Genomic DNA, 13,451 nt, shown 5'->3' with positions numbered 1-13,451 from the left:
TCTGCCATTGGCTGAGTCTTGTCACCAGGCCCATCATAAGGTCCGCCCACTCTTCCGGTGGGGGGACTGTCTCCATGGTGATGGCCGAGAAGCCTCAGCCCCGCCCACCTGGCCTTGACTTCAGCTACCGGGCCCGCTGACCCTCACTCAGACCTCTGTGTTGATCAAAATGAATGTTCCCCAGTGCCCAGGTGTCAGTCAGCATCTGGGATATAGGAATCGGGATCTTGCCTGGGGCAGAAGGCAGCCTAGGTCAGCTGGTACCTGGAAGTCTGGTGATTTGTGACACTGCTGCCAGTGACAAATGGTGACTCCCACACTCACATATCCCCTGGTGGCAGAATGATAGTGATGGGTGGAGAAAGATGGCTGCGGAGCACACGTTCAATGGGGCACCAGCCAAAGCAAAGGCCAGGGCCAGTAGTGGACGTCGTGGAGCTGAATGGCGAGGCAGTGAAGGGCCCAAGGATCCCTCCTGTATGCGGCAAACAGGTCATCCGTGTGCCCACGTCCATAAACCATTGGACTGCTGGGGCCCTGACTGCCAAGATGTCGGCCTTGCCTTCGGAGCCTGGCCGCATACGCGGCCTTGCCCCGGAGGCGGGGACATGCAGACAGCAAACATTTGGAAAATGGCGGTGTTTCCTCGATTTCCCTGGCATCGGCCTTTTTGAGCGGCTTGCTTTTTTTCCTGGTAGGATAAGGCCCTGACGGAGAAAGGCAGCATTATGTGTGCAGGAAAGGTGTGTGCTGAGAGGGTGACGACGTTGAGACCATGTTGGGATCTTCAGTCCCAGGAAAGGCCCCTGGCAGGTGTGGGTCAATGTTCTCTACCCATCCCACCCGGCGGGGGGAGGTCTTCAGCATAGAAAGCAGCAGCGGAATTATTCGTCGCCGGAGAGGTTGCGTCTGCCCACAAGCTCCACCTGGCCAGGGTCCGCCCCTACTGTATCGCCCATGTCAAGCAACAGAAGCTGAGACCTTCCAGAGAGACTACCTGCTCTTCTCTCCCCACGGGGAAGCAGTACAGCCAGAAGCCTCCCCCGTTTCATGTCTAGGCTCTCTCTCAGGCCCCTCATACTTGTGATGTGTCTCAGGGGTAGAAGGAAGAGATTTCTCTGAATGAACACATCCAGAGAGGGGCCATAGATGCTGAGGAAGGGCGCCTTGCCTACTGATATGGTAGCGTAAGTGGAAAAGAGGTAGCTGCCTGCTGGCCGAGTGTGTCGAACGTGTCCACGTGAGGGGCTGCCTAGTGTGAAGTGATTCCCTGGGTGGCCTCGAATTTGTGGCCCAAAACAGAAGGGGCCGTTGTGTGTCCGTGGGTGAAATGGAGGGCTCTGCGGAACTGGCCGGTTAGGCTGGACCTCTCCTATTGGCTCAGTGTTTGTGACCCGTCCCCGTGAGAAGTTCCGGCCAGCCTTCCGGTGGCCGTCTCCATGGTGATTGGGAAAGAAGCCTTAGGCCCCGCACTCAGCCTTCAGCTGGCCTACCTGGCCTCTTTCCCCTCATCTAGACCGCTGTGTGGATGAAAGAAAGAATGTCGGCCAATGACCACATGTCCTCATTGCCTTTGAAGGATTAGGCTCCTTGCCTGGGCAGAAGACAGCCATCGTCAGCCTGAGCCTAGACACCTAGTGACCTGTGACACTGCAGGCAGTGACAGATGTTCATCTTCATGCTCAAGTATCCGCAGGTGGCGGATTCAGAGTGGTCGGAGAAGAAGTGTCACTAGGGATCACACAGTCACGAGGGCACGGGCCAAAGGTCAGGGAAAATAGCTGAGGTCGTGGAGCTCTAGCAGAGCCAGTCTAGGGCCCAGGCCTCCCTCCTGTACGTGGCAAAGAGGTGATCCATATGCCGCCATGCGCAGACCCTGGACTGCTGGGGCCCTGGATGCCCGGATTTCGGCCTTATCCTCGGAGAGGTGACACACATGCACTGTGCCAGCGGAGGCTGTGGCCCAGCAGAGGGCAAACTCTTGAAGATGGGGGCTTCGGTTGACTTTGCCTGTGCTCTCCTTTGGCTGAGTGACATCGTGTGTTCCCTAGCCGGAGAAGGCATTCGTGGAGAGAGGCGGATTCCATGTGTGCAGGCAAAGTGTGTGCTGAGATGATGAGTCGCTGGAGACCAGGGTGGACTCTTCAGACCCAGGATAGGCCTCTGGCAGGTATGTGTCAATGTTTTCTGCCCGTGGCACTCAGCCGGGTAGTTGCATACAATGTTACGAGCGGAATTAGTAGTCTCCGGAGAGGCTGCCACATGTCAGCAAGCTTCACCTGGCCAGGATCAGCCCGTGATGCAGGTCCCCAGTCAATGGCTACTCTCTAGACCTTCCAGATAGACTAGCAGATCTTCTCTACCCATGGGCAAGCAGGAGAGCCAGAGGCCTTCCCCCTTTGCTCTTTCATCTCTAGGCCCTCTGTCAGGCACTCCAAGGTGTCAAGTGACAAGGGGGAGAAGCAAGAGATTTCAGAGAAGGAACACGTCCAGAGAGAGGCAAGAGATGCTGAGTGGGGATGCCTTGCGTACTGCTATCCTCAGGAAAGTGGGAAAGAGGTACCTGGCCTGCTCTGCCAATGGCCTGAAGCAGTCCGCACCAGGGGCTCCCTTGTGCCTGCGTAGGCTTTCCCAGGGTGTGCTCAAATCCTGTGGCCACTAGGTGTCATGGGTCACAGTGGAGGGCCCTGTGTCATCTGCCTGGCGGGCCAGATCTCTGCCATTGGCTGAGTCTTGTCACCAGGCCCATCATAAGGTCCGCCCACTCTTCCGGTGGGGGGACTGTCTCCATGGTGATGGCCGAGAAGCCTCAGCCCCGCCCACCTGGCCTTGACTTCAGCTACCGGGCCCGCTGACCCTCACTCAGACCTCTGTGTTGATCAAAATGAATGTTCCCCAGTGCCCAGGTGTCAGTCAGCATCTGGGATATAGGAATCGGGATCTTGCCTGGGGCAGAAGGCAGCCTAGGTCAGCTGGTACCTGGAAGTCTGGTGATTTGTGACACTGCTGCCAGTGACAAATGGTGACTCCCACACTCACATATCCCCTGGTGGCAGAATGATAGTGATGGGTGGAGAAAGATGGCTGCGGAGCACACGTTCAATGGGGCACCAGCCAAAGCAAAGGCCAGGGCCAGTAGTGGACGTCGTGGAGCTGAATGGCGAGGCAGTGAAGGGCCCAAGGATCCCTCCTGTATGCGGCAAACAGGTCATCCGTGTGCCCACGTCCATAAACCATTGGACTGCTGGGGCCCTGACTGCCAAGATGTCGGCCTTGCCTTCGGAGCCTGGCCGCATACGCGGCCTTGCCCCGGAGGCGGGGACATGCAGACAGCAAACATTTGGAAAATGGCGGTGTTTCCTCGATTTCCCTGGCATCGGCCTTTTTGAGCGGCTTGCTTTTTTTCCTGGTAGGATAAGGCCCTGACGGAGAAAGGCAGCATTATGTGTGCAGGAAAGGTGTGTGCTGAGAGGGTGACGACGTTGAGACCATGTTGGGATCTTCAGTCCCAGGAAAGGCCCCTGGCAGGTGTGGGTCAATGTTCTCTACCCATCCCACCCGGCGGGGGGAGGTCTTCAGCATAGAAAGCAGCAGCGGAATTATTCGTCGCCGGAGAGGTTGCGTCTGCCCACAAGCTCCACCTGGCCAGGGTCCGCCCCTACTGTATCGCCCATGTCAAGCAACAGAAGCTGAGACCTTCCAGAGAGACTACCTGCTCTTCTCTCCCCACGGGGAAGCAGTACAGCCAGAAGCCTCCCCCGTTTCATGTCTAGGCTCTCTCTCAGGCCCCTCATACTTGTGATGTGTCTCAGGGGTAGAAGGAAGAGATTTCTCTGAATGAACACATCCAGAGAGGGGCCATAGATGCTGAGGAAGGGCGCCTTGCCTACTGATATGGTAGCGTAAGTGGAAAAGAGGTAGCTGCCTGCTGGCCGAGTGTGTCGAACGTGTCCACGTGAGGGGCTGCCTAGTGTGAAGTGATTCCCTGGGTGGCCTCGAATTTGTGGCCCAAAACAGAAGGGGCCGTTGTGTGTCCGTGGGTGAAATGGAGGGCTCTGCGGAACTGGCCGGTTAGGCTGGACCTCTCCTATTGGCTCAGTGTTTGTGACCCGTCCCCGTGAGAAGTTCCGGCCAGCCTTCCGGTGGCCGTCTCCATGGTGATTGGGAAAGAAGCCTTAGGCCCCGCACTCAGCCTTCAGCTGGCCTACCTGGCCTCTTTCCCCTCATCTAGACCGCTGTGTGGATGAAAGAAAGAATGTCGGCCAATGACCACATGTCCTCATTGCCTTTGAAGGATTAGGCTCCTTGCCTGGGCAGAAGACAGCCATCGTCAGCCTGAGCCTAGACACCTAGTGACCTGTGACACTGCAGGCAGTGACAGATGTTCATCTTCATGCTCAAGTATCCGCAGGTGGCGGATTCAGAGTGGTCGGAGAAGAAGTGTCACTAGGGATCACACAGTCACGAGGGCACGGGCCAAAGGTCAGGGAAAATAGCTGAGGTCGTGGAGCTCTAGCAGAGCCAGTCTAGGGCCCAGGCCTCCCTCCTGTACGTGGCAAAGAGGTGATCCATATGCCGCCATGCGCAGACCCTGGACTGCTGGGGCCCTGGATGCCCGGATTTCGGCCTTATCCTCGGAGAGGTGACACACATGCACTGTGCCAGCGGAGGCTGTGGCCCAGCAGAGGGCAAACTCTTGAAGATGGGGGCTTCGGTTGACTTTGCCTGTGCTCTCCTTTGGCTGAGTGACATCGTGTGTTCCCTAGCCGGAGAAGGCATTCGTGGAGAGAGGCGGATTCCATGTGTGCAGGCAAAGTGTGTGCTGAGATGATGAGTCGCTGGAGACCAGGGTGGACTCTTCAGACCCAGGATAGGCCTCTGGCAGGTATGTGTCAATGTTTTCTGCCCGTGGCACTCAGCCGGGTAGTTGCATACAATGTTACGAGCGGAATTAGTAGTCTCCGGAGAGGCTGCCACATGTCAGCAAGCTTCACCTGGCCAGGATCAGCCCGTGATGCAGGTCCCCAGTCAATGGCTACTCTCTAGACCTTCCAGATAGACTAGCAGATCTTCTCTACCCATGGGCAAGCAGGAGAGCCAGAGGCCTTCCCCCTTTGCTCTTTCATCTCTAGGCCCTCTGTCAGGCACTCCAAGGTGTCAAGTGACAAGGGGGAGAAGCAAGAGATTTCAGAGAAGGAACACGTCCAGAGAGAGGCAAGAGATGCTGAGTGGGGATGCCTTGCGTACTGCTATCCTCAGGAAAGTGGGAAAGAGGTACCTGGCCTGCTCTGCCAATGGCCTGAAGCAGTCCGCACCAGGGGCTCCCTTGTGCCTGCGTAGGCTTTCCCAGGGTGTGCTCAAATCCTGTGGCCACTAGGTGTCATGGGTCACAGTGGAGGGCCCTGTGTCATCTGCCTGGCGGGCCAGATCTCTGCCATTGGCTGAGTCTTGTCACCAGGCCCATCATAAGGTCCGCCCACTCTTCCGGTGGGGGGACTGTCTCCATGGTGATGGCCGAGAAGCCTCAGCCCCGCCCACCTGGCCTTGACTTCAGCTACCGGGCCCGCTGACCCTCACTCAGACCTCTGTGTTGATCAAAATGAATGTTCCCCAGTGCCCAGGTGTCAGTCAGCATCTGGGATATAGGAATCGGGATCTTGCCTGGGGCAGAAGGCAGCCTAGGTCAGCTGGTACCTGGAAGTCTGGTGATTTGTGACACTGCTGCCAGTGACAAATGGTGACTCCCACACTCACATATCCCCTGGTGGCAGAATGATAGTGATGGGTGGAGAAAGATGGCTGCGGAGCACACGTTCAATGGGGCACCAGCCAAAGCAAAGGCCAGGGCCAGTAGTGGACGTCGTGGAGCTGAATGGCGAGGCAGTGAAGGGCCCAAGGATCCCTCCTGTATGCGGCAAACAGGTCATCCGTGTGCCCACGTCCATAAACCATTGGACTGCTGGGGCCCTGACTGCCAAGATGTCGGCCTTGCCTTCGGAGCCTGGCCGCATACGCGGCCTTGCCCCGGAGGCGGGGACATGCAGACAGCAAACATTTGGAAAATGGCGGTGTTTCCTCGATTTCCCTGGCATCGGCCTTTTTGAGCGGCTTGCTTTTTTTCCTGGTAGGATAAGGCCCTGACGGAGAAAGGCAGCATTATGTGTGCAGGAAAGGTGTGTGCTGAGAGGGTGACGACGTTGAGACCATGTTGGGATCTTCAGTCCCAGGAAAGGCCCCTGGCAGGTGTGGGTCAATGTTCTCTACCCATCCCACCCGGCGGGGGGAGGTCTTCAGCATAGAAAGCAGCAGCGGAATTATTCGTCGCCGGAGAGGTTGCGTCTGCCCACAAGCTCCACCTGGCCAGGGTCCGCCCCTACTGTATCGCCCATGTCAAGCAACAGAAGCTGAGACCTTCCAGAGAGACTACCTGCTCTTCTCTCCCCACGGGGAAGCAGTACAGCCAGAAGCCTCCCCCGTTTCATGTCTAGGCTCTCTCTCAGGCCCCTCATACTTGTGATGTGTCTCAGGGGTAGAAGGAAGAGATTTCTCTGAATGAACACATCCAGAGAGGGGCCATAGATGCTGAGGAAGGGCGCCTTGCCTACTGATATGGTAGCGTAAGTGGAAAAGAGGTAGCTGCCTGCTGGCCGAGTGTGTCGAACGTGTCCACGTGAGGGGCTGCCTAGTGTGAAGTGATTCCCTGGGTGGCCTCGAATTTGTGGCCCAAAACAGAAGGGGCCGTTGTGTGTCCGTGGGTGAAATGGAGGGCTCTGCGGAACTGGCCGGTTAGGCTGGACCTCTCCTATTGGCTCAGTGTTTGTGACCCGTCCCCGTGAGAAGTTCCGGCCAGCCTTCCGGTGGCCGTCTCCATGGTGATTGGGAAAGAAGCCTTAGGCCCCGCACTCAGCCTTCAGCTGGCCTACCTGGCCTCTTTCCCCTCATCTAGACCGCTGTGTGGATGAAAGAAAGAATGTCGGCCAATGACCACATGTCCTCATTGCCTTTGAAGGATTAGGCTCCTTGCCTGGGCAGAAGACAGCCATCGTCAGCCTGAGCCTAGACACCTAGTGACCTGTGACACTGCAGGCAGTGACAGATGTTCATCTTCATGCTCAAGTATCCGCAGGTGGCGGATTCAGAGTGGTCGGAGAAGAAGTGTCACTAGGGATCACACAGTCACGAGGGCACGGGCCAAAGGTCAGGGAAAATAGCTGAGGTCGTGGAGCTCTAGCAGAGCCAGTCTAGGGCCCAGGCCTCCCTCCTGTACGTGGCAAAGAGGTGATCCATATGCCGCCATGCGCAGACCCTGGACTGCTGGGGCCCTGGATGCCCGGATTTCGGCCTTATCCTCGGAGAGGTGACACACATGCACTGTGCCAGCGGAGGCTGTGGCCCAGCAGAGGGCAAACTCTTGAAGATGGGGGCTTCGGTTGACTTTGCCTGTGCTCTCCTTTGGCTGAGTGACATCGTGTGTTCCCTAGCCGGAGAAGGCATTCGTGGAGAGAGGCGGATTCCATGTGTGCAGGCAAAGTGTGTGCTGAGATGATGAGTCGCTGGAGACCAGGGTGGACTCTTCAGACCCAGGATAGGCCTCTGGCAGGTATGTGTCAATGTTTTCTGCCCGTGGCACTCAGCCGGGTAGTTGCATACAATGTTACGAGCGGAATTAGTAGTCTCCGGAGAGGCTGCCACATGTCAGCAAGCTTCACCTGGCCAGGATCAGCCCGTGATGCAGGTCCCCAGTCAATGGCTACTCTCTAGACCTTCCAGATAGACTAGCAGATCTTCTCTACCCATGGGCAAGCAGGAGAGCCAGAGGCCTTCCCCCTTTGCTCTTTCATCTCTAGGCCCTCTGTCAGGCACTCCAAGGTGTCAAGTGACAAGGGGGAGAAGCAAGAGATTTCAGAGAAGGAACACGTCCAGAGAGAGGCAAGAGATGCTGAGTGGGGATGCCTTGCGTACTGCTATCCTCAGGAAAGTGGGAAAGAGGTACCTGGCCTGCTCTGCCAATGGCCTGAAGCAGTCCGCACCAGGGGCTCCCTTGTGCCTGCGTAGGCTTTCCCAGGGTGTGCTCAAATCCTGTGGCCACTAGGTGTCATGGGTCACAGTGGAGGGCCCTGTGTCATCTGCCTGGCGGGCCAGATCTCTGCCATTGGCTGAGTCTTGTCACCAGGCCCATCATAAGGTCCGCCCACTCTTCCGGTGGGGGGACTGTCTCCATGGTGATGGCCGAGAAGCCTCAGCCCCGCCCACCTGGCCTTGACTTCAGCTACCGGGCCCGCTGACCCTCACTCAGACCTCTGTGTTGATCAAAATGAATGTTCCCCAGTGCCCAGGTGTCAGTCAGCATCTGGGATATAGGAATCGGGATCTTGCCTGGGGCAGAAGGCAGCCTAGGTCAGCTGGTACCTGGAAGTCTGGTGATTTGTGACACTGCTGCCAGTGACAAATGGTGACTCCCACACTCACATATCCCCTGGTGGCAGAATGATAGTGATGGGTGGAGAAAGATGGCTGCGGAGCACACGTTCAATGGGGCACCAGCCAAAGCAAAGGCCAGGGCCAGTAGTGGACGTCGTGGAGCTGAATGGCGAGGCAGTGAAGGGCCCAAGGATCCCTCCTGTATGCGGCAAACAGGTCATCCGTGTGCCCACGTCCATAAACCATTGGACTGCTGGGGCCCTGACTGCCAAGATGTCGGCCTTGCCTTCGGAGCCTGGCCGCATACGCGGCCTTGCCCCGGAGGCGGGGACATGCAGACAGCAAACATTTGGAAAATGGCGGTGTTTCCTCGATTTCCCTGGCATCGGCCTTTTTGAGCGGCTTGCTTTTTTTCCTGGTAGGATAAGGCCCTGACGGAGAAAGGCAGCATTATGTGTGCAGGAAAGGTGTGTGCTGAGAGGGTGACGACGTTGAGACCATGTTGGGATCTTCAGTCCCAGGAAAGGCCCCTGGCAGGTGTGGGTCAATGTTCTCTACCCATCCCACCCGGCGGGGGGAGGTCTTCAGCATAGAAAGCAGCAGCGGAATTATTCGTCGCCGGAGAGGTTGCGTCTGCCCACAAGCTCCACCTGGCCAGGGTCCGCCCCTACTGTATCGCCCATGTCAAGCAACAGAAGCTGAGACCTTCCAGAGAGACTACCTGCTCTTCTCTCCCCACGGGGAAGCAGTACAGCCAGAAGCCTCCCCCGTTTCATGTCTAGGCTCTCTCTCAGGCCCCTCATACTTGTGATGTGTCTCAGGGGTAGAAGGAAGAGATTTCTCTGAATGAACACATCCAGAGAGGGGCCATAGATGCTGAGGAAGGGCGCCTTGCCTACTGATATGGTAGCGTAAGTGGAAAAGAGGTAGCTGCCTGCTGGCCGAGTGTGTCGAACGTGTCCACGTGAGGGGCTGCCTAGTGTGAAGTGATTCCCTGGGTGGCCTCGAATTTGTGGCCCAAAACAGAAGGGGCCGTTGTGTGTCCGTGGGTGAAATGGAGGGCTCTGCGGAACTGGCCGGTTAGGCTGGACCTCTCCTATTGGCTCAGTGTTTGTGACCCGTCCCCGTGAGAAGTTCCGGCCAGCCTTCCGGTGGCCGTCTCCATGGTGATTGGGAAAGAAGCCTTAGGCCCCGCACTCAGCCTTCAGCTGGCCTACCTGGCCTCTTTCCCCTCATCTAGACCGCTGTGTGGATGAAAGAAAGAATGTCGGCCAATGACCACATGTCCTCATTGCCTTTGAAGGATTAGGCTCCTTGCCTGGGCAGAAGACAGCCATCGTCAGCCTGAGCCTAGACACCTAGTGACCTGTGACACTGCAGGCAGTGACAGATGTTCATCTTCATGCTCAAGTATCCGCAGGTGGCGGATTCAGAGTGGTCGGAGAAGAAGTGTCACTAGGGATCACACAGTCACGAGGGCACGGGCCAAAGGTGAGGGAAAATAGCTGAGGTCGTGGAGCTCTAGCAGAGCCAGTCTAGGGCCCAGGCCTCCCTCCTGTACGTGGCAAAGAGGTGATCCATATGCCGCCATGCGCAGACCCTGGACTGCTGGGGCCCTGGATGCCCGGATTTCGGCCTTATCCTCGGAGAGGTGACACACATGCACTGTGCCAGCGGAGGCTGTGGCCCAGCAGAGGGCAAACTCTTGAAGATGGGGGCTTCGGTTGACTTTGCCTGTGCTCTCCTTTGGCTGAGTGACATCGTGTGTTCCCTAGCCGGAGAAGGCATTCGTGGAGAGAGGCGGATTCCATGTGTGCAGGCAAAGTGTGTGCTGAGATGATGAGTCGCTGGAGACCAGGGTGGACTCTTCAGACCCAGGATAGGCCTCTGGCAGGTATGTGTCAATGTTTTCTGCCCGTGGCACTCAGCCGGGTAGTTGCATACAATGTTACGAGCGGAATTAGTAGTCTCCGGAGAGGCTGCCACATGTCAGCAAGCTTCACCTGGCCAGGATCAGCCCGTGATGCAGGTCCCCAGTCAATGGCTACTCTCTAGACCTTCCAGATAGACTAGCAGATCTTCTCTACCCATGGGCAAGCAGGAGAGCCAGAGGCCTTCCCCCTTTGCTCTTTCATCTCTAGGCCCTCTGTCAGGCACTCCAAGGTGTCAAGTGACAAGGGGGAGAAGCAAGAGATTTCAGAGAAGGAACACGTCCAGAGAGAGGCAAGAGATGCTGAGTGGGGATGCCTTGCGTACTGCTATCCTCAGGAAAGTGGGAAAGAGGTACCTGGCCTGCTCTGCCAATGGCCTGAAGCAGTCCGCACCAGGGGCTCCCTTGTGCCTGCGTAGGCTTTCCCAGGGTGTGCTCAAATCCTGTGGCCACTAGGTGTCATGGGTCACAGTGGAGGGCCCTGTGTCATCTGCCTGGCGGGCCAGATCTCTGCCATTGGCTGAGTCTTGTCACCAGGCCCATCATAAGGTCCGCCCACTCTTCCGGTGGGGGGACTGTCTCCATGGTGATGGCCGAGAAGCCTCAGCCCCGCCCACCTGGCCTTGACTTCAGCTACCGGGCCCGCTGACCCTCACTCAGACCTCTGTGTTGATCAAAATGAATGTTCCCCAGTGCCCAGGTGTCAGTCAGCATCTGGGATATAGGAATCGGGATCTTGCCTGGGGCAGAAGGCAGCCTAGGTCAGCTGGTACCTGGAAGTCTGGTGATTTGTGACACTGCTGCCAGTGACAAATGGTGACTCCCACACTCACATATCCCCTGGTGGCAGAATGATAGTGATGGGTGGAGAAAGATGGCTGCGGAGCACACGTTCAATGGGGCACCAGCCAAAGCAAAGGCCAGGGCCAGTAGTGGACGTCGTGGAGCTGAATGGCGAGGCAGTGAAGGGCCCAAGGATCCCTCCTGTATGCGGCAAACAGGTCATCCGTGTGCCCACGTCCATAAACCATTGGACTGCTGGGGCCCTGACTGCCAAGATGTCGGCCTTGCCTTCGGAGCCTGGCCGCATACGCGGCCTTGCCCCGGAGGCGGGGACATGCAGACAGCAAACATTTGGAAAATGGCGGTGTTTCCTCGATTTCCCTGGCATCGGCCTTTTTGAGCGGCTTGCTTTTTTTCCTGGTAGGATAAGGCCCTGACGGAGAAAGGCAGCATTATGTGTGCAGGAAAGGTGTGTGCTGAGAGGGTGACGACGTTGAGACCATGTTGGGATCTTCAGTCCCAGGAAAGGCCCCTGGCAGGTGTGGGTCAATGTTCTCTACCCATCCCACCCGGCGGGGGGAGGTCTTCAGCATAGAAAGCAGCAGCGGAATTATTCGTCGCCGGAGAGGTTGCGTCTGCCCACAAGCTCCACCTGGCCAGGGTCCGCCCCTACTGTATCGCCCATGTCAAGCAACAGAAGCTGAGACCTTCCAGAGAGACTACCTGCTCTTCTCTCCCCACGGGGAAGCAGTACAGCCAGAAGCCTCCCCCGTTTCATGTCTAGGCTCTCTCTCAGGCCCCTCATACTTGTGATGTGTCTCAGGGGTAGAAGGAAGAGATTTCTCTGAATGAACACATCCAGAGAGGGGCCATAGATGCTGAGGAAGGGCGCCTTGCCTACTGATATGGTAGCGTAAGTGGAAAAGAGGTAGCTGCCTGCTGGCCGAGTGTGTCGAACGTGTCCACGTGAGGGGCTGCCTAGTGTGAAGTGATTCCCTGGGTGGCCTCGAATTTGTGGCCCAAAACAGAAGGGGCCGTTGTGTGTCCGTGGGTGAAATGGAGGGCTCTGCGGAACTGGCCGGTTAGGCTGGACCTCTCCTATTGGCTCAGTGTTTGTGACCCGTCCCCGTGAGAAGTTCCGGCCAGCCTTCCGGTGGCCGTCTCCATGGTGATTGGGAAAGAAGCCTTAGGCCCCGCACTCAGCCTTCAGCTGGCCTACCTGGCCTCTTTCCCCTCATCTAGACCGCTGTGTGGATGAAAGAAAGAATGTCGGCCAATGACCACATGTCCTCATTGCCTTTGAAGGATTAGGCTCCTTGCCTGGGCAGAAGACAGCCATCGTCAGCCTGAGCCTAGACACCTAGTGACCTGTGACACTGCAGGCAGTGACAGATGTTCATCTTCATGCTCAAGTATCCGCAGGTGGCGGATTCAGAGTGGTCGGAGAAGAAGTGTCACTAGGGATCACACAGTCACGAGGGCACGGGCCAAAGGTCAGGGAAAATAGCTGAGGTCGTGGAGCTCTAGCAGAGCCAGTCTAGGGCCCAGGCCTCCCTCCTGTACGTGGCAAAGAGGTGATCCATATGCCGCCATGCGCAGACCCTGGACTGCTGGGGCCCTGGATGCCCGGATTTCGGCCTTATCCTCGGAGAGGTGACACACATGCACTGTGCCAGCGGAGGCTGTGGCCCAGCAGAGGGCAAACTCTTGAAGATGGGGGCTTCGGTTGACTTTGCCTGTGCTCTCCTTTGGCTGAGTGACATCGTGTGTTCCCTAGCCGGAGAAGGCATTCGTGGAGAGAGGCGGATTCCATGTGTGCAGGCAAAGTGTGTGCTGAGATGATGAGTCGCTGGAGACCAGGGTGGACTCTTCAGACCCAGGATAGGCCTCTGGCAGGTATGTGTCAATGTTTTCTGCCCGTGGCACTCAGCCGGGTATTTGCATACAATGTTACGAGCGGAATTAGTAGTCTCCGGAGAGGCTGCCACATGTCAGCAAGCTTCACCTGGCCAGGATCAGCCCGTGATGCAGGTCCCCAGTCAATGGCTACTCTCTAGACCTTCCAGATAGACTAGCAGATCTTCTCTACCCATGGGCAAGCAGGAGAGCCAGAGGCCTTCCCCCTTTGCTCTTTCATCTCTAGGCCCTCTGTCAGGCACTCCAAGGTGTCAAGTGACAAGGGGGAGAAGCAAGAGATTTCAGAGAAGGAACACGTCCAGAGAGAGGCAAGAGATGCTGAGTGGGGATGCCTTGCGTACTGCTATCCTCAGGAAAGTGGGAAAGAGGTACCTGGCCTGCTCTGCCAATGGCCTGAAGC

This window comes from Elephas maximus, chromosome 16 (assembly GCF_024166365.1).
Source record: "Elephas maximus indicus isolate mEleMax1 chromosome 16, mEleMax1 primary haplotype, whole genome shotgun sequence".
Taxonomy (NCBI): Eukaryota; Metazoa; Chordata; class Mammalia; order Proboscidea; family Elephantidae; genus Elephas; species Elephas maximus.
This window is presented reverse-complemented; position numbering follows the sequence as displayed.